The 3,681-nt window shown below is 34.1% G+C and overlaps 1 long non-coding RNA gene across 2 annotated transcripts in view; it reads right to left on the bottom strand.

The window, feature by feature from the left end:
* Positions 1 to 221: 221 nt before the first annotated feature.
* LOC109385546 (uncharacterized) overlaps positions 222 to 3,681 on the bottom strand; it is a 145,359-nt gene continuing 141,899 nt past the window's right edge. For both annotated transcript variants that reach the window (XR_002124649.1, XR_002124647.1), the window contains one exon: positions 222 to 305. This is a non-coding gene — a long non-coding RNA (uncharacterized LOC109385546). The remainder of the gene's footprint in view (positions 306 to 3,681) is intronic.

Below are 3,681 nucleotides of genomic sequence, written 5' to 3'. Positions count from 1 at the left end.
ACCTGTCATTCTTAGAAAGGCTGCAAAAAATCAAAACAGGAGTCCAAGTGCCAGAAGCGTCTTTTAATATGAGAATTAAAGTGATACCAAGGCACTACTGTATCAGTTATTGACTCAATAATGCTAATTAACAACCCATCCCCAATCTCAGTAGAATATAACAATAAGTATTTCTTCTCATGCTCACGAGTCTGTACATTGGTCACAAATGGGCTTACCAGTATCTAGTCTGGGCACAACTGAGCAGCTTTGTTTCAGTCTGCAGATCCCGCTGGGCTAGGCTCCTCAGCAGATTAGGTTCATATCTGAGATAGATGATACATGATATAGATATAGATGATTAGATATACAAATATAGATATTATAAATATAGATATAGATGATTAGATATAGATACAAATATAGATAGATTATAGATATAAATATAGGTATAGATATAGATATAGATGATATAGATGCAGGTATAGGTATAGGTATAGGTATAGGTATAGATAGATACAGATTGATAGATATACTCGTATGTAGATAGATATTCATTTGGGAGCTTAAGCTTAAGAGGAAACAGCTACCTAGAGGAAATTCTTCTCATGTGATGGCAAAGAGCAAGCTCTAGCACACAAGTCTTTGCTCACTTTATGGCTACCTATATCCCACTGGCCACAGAAGGCACATGGCTGAGCCCAAAAACAATAAAGGGAAGTATACTCCACCCCCAACAGGAAGTGGAGGGGAGTGCATATTTGCTAAACAAGAGACTATTCTATCATAACTACAAAGCTGACTTAAAATTTGAACCCTGACCAACATTTTGGAAAGAAGTATATTGTTTAACATAAGCCTCACATGAACATATTTAAATATATTCCTTGCTGCCCCCCTGTTGAAAGCTATTGGGGATAAAAGCAGGTCATGGCGGAGACAGGACATTAGGAACTCAACTGACCCATTCATGATCAACTGCTGTGGTTGACACCAAACAACAGGACTCAAGCCAAATTCAAAAATGCTCCATATAGTTCATCCTAAAATATAATCTGGGTGAAAGCTTGGGAAGAAATGCTATGTATCACATGTAAGAAGGAGATACAGGTAGGGCTGTACGGTTTCATTCTAATATTTTCTGGTTCTAGCAAGCCAATGGTAGAAAAGTCTATCTATTTCCCTCTTCCTATTTTAGTCCAGTAATTACCTCAGCTTGACTCTCAGCACTTCACCAGGCCTACCTGCTTCCCATCCCAAGTAACACATGTCACTGACTATGGAATTACATATGGGATTTTCATATTTTATAATTAAAATTGACTTCTCACAAACAAATTTGGTTCTAAAATATCAACAGTGTCACTGATTTTCAGGGTAGTAAGTAGCAATTTATTTATTTATTTTAATTTTTTTTTCTTAGTCTAAAACCATGCTCTTTCCACTATCCTACATTCTTTTACAGGAGAGGAAATTCAGATGACACATTTGACAGTTTTTAGAACAAGACCCAATCTCCATTTCATAAAGGAAGGAGTTGAAGCTAGAAAGTAGAACTGATTTAAATGTTTGCCTGATGAAATCCCAATGTATACTTGATGTCCCGACATAATTATTAATAATGGCCTCTTTTAGTCTCAAAATTAACTTGATTTGGCTAATACATTATATGGAGACCATAGTTATAAAAGACCACATGATGATCTAAAGACCATTACATTGGCTAATTAACCCTACCTAAGCTTAGGTGACAATAATTAAACTACCACTGATTTCAGAACAATTTGGTAATGTCATAAGCCTTTTATTTGTATAATAAGGCTAATTATTATTTATATTTTTCCAGTTCTAATAACTGCTTTCCCAATATCCTATATACATATTTAACCATCTTTTGACAGAATCCACTATAATACATTATATTTATTTCAATTGGTTTATTGGGCAGTTTTATGAAATGTAGGTATAATTAATGAAAAACAATAATCTTTCAAGTGGTTTTGACCTCCAATTGGCAAGAGGATGAAATCTGGAAATTATAATTATTTCTCAAAAGACAGTGCCTTTCTTTGTTAACCAGCCTAGAGCAAAAATTTATTTTTAATATATAGATTACACAGTTTGTTCAGAAAGACATTTTGTTTCCTGTATTGTAAGTTCTATATCCAAAATCTTAATGTTTCTGGAAAAACAGAGTGATAGATATTCAGGTCAATGCTATATAGAATAAAATCCACCACCATCCCCACTCCCAAAAGCTGATCTGTTTGTTTGTTTGTTTGTATGTTTAGTTGTTGATATTGTGGTAAGTTCATGAATGATCCATTAGTACATCAGTGCTCTCAATCAGATCAAACCAACAATCAAGCAAATCATCGAAAAACAACAGATGTAGTCTATACCACAAAGAAAGTATAGAATCAACACAGATACCTATTTCTATAGGTCAAAAATACCTACAACAAGATAAAAAAATTTCTAAGTGCCTTCTTTTGAAAAATGTAACTGTTCAGTGAGAACAATTTTCATTCCCCTGTTGGCCTTTCAACAGTGAGGGTTGCTTCTATTTATTTTTTTCTGTGGGAATTTCCAGAATTCCTCTTTCATTTCCAACTCATTCTTTATTAGTGGCCACACTTTAATTTTAGAAACCAAATTGCACCCGGTGCTCTTAACATGGTTTGTCTGGCTGATGTGCTTGCAGAACACCAGTCCAACCCCTGAAAAATCATCAAATGCTATGGTATCACATGGGAAACTATGGCTAAGCCGTCAAACAGCTAAAGGGCAAAACAAATTACCTTGTCCCTTGAATAAGTCAACAATCTATCTGTTTGAACAAAGCAAAAATCTGTCATACCAATTTGTAGTTTCATGATGAAAAAAACAATAAATAAACTAAACCCTGTCCTTTGAAGCTGGTTCTGATGATTAGGAAGCTGTTGGCAAGGACTCAATTATCAGACTCCAGGAAAACTCATTTTCTAATATTACCCACAAGGTTAAAAGCTGATACCTACAATTCATATACTAATATTAGTCACTAGCCCTTGTGCTTTTCATTTGAAAATTAATTCCCAGTTTGGCTAGCGCACATATAACAGGACCATGTATTTGGTAGATGCTAAACTGGGTGTTAACCGAAGACCAAAATTAGCTTAGATGGAAAACAGTGACTACTGTGGCCATTTTCCTCCATTACACAAAATATTTAGTACCTAGTGTGTTTTGCAGAAGCTTGCTAGGTTACTTCCTTTGCAGACAATCACAACCAAAATAAAATATCCCAGAAAAAAAAATTTCTTTTGGATCTGTTATTCTTAAGCCTTTCTACAATATCACATTAAACCAGACTGTTAGGTCACGCACACCTGTTTGAGTCACAAGGTACTATGGAGTTTCAGATTGTACCATTAAAGGACAAAACGATATTCTGTGATGTTACAGAATGGGGAATTCTACATAATCACAGATTCTGATTAACAAATGTATATATACATACATATAGATGTATATATGCATTTTATACTTGAATTTAATGCAAAACATATAATGAAAATGGCCAATTTTTCTTTCACTATAAAACATATCAAAATCTTACAAAATATTGAAATTTTTTTGAAGATCAACTTTTTCTTAATTGTCAAAGATCAACAGATTAACAGAAATGCCAGGTATCAGATATCAGGAAAGCTGAGATAT

This window comes from Hipposideros armiger, unplaced genomic scaffold (genome assembly GCF_001890085.2).
Source record: "Hipposideros armiger isolate ML-2016 unplaced genomic scaffold, ASM189008v1 scaffold_118, whole genome shotgun sequence".
NCBI lineage: Eukaryota > Metazoa > Chordata > Mammalia > Chiroptera > Hipposideridae > Hipposideros > Hipposideros armiger.
This window is presented reverse-complemented; position numbering and strand designations above follow the sequence as displayed.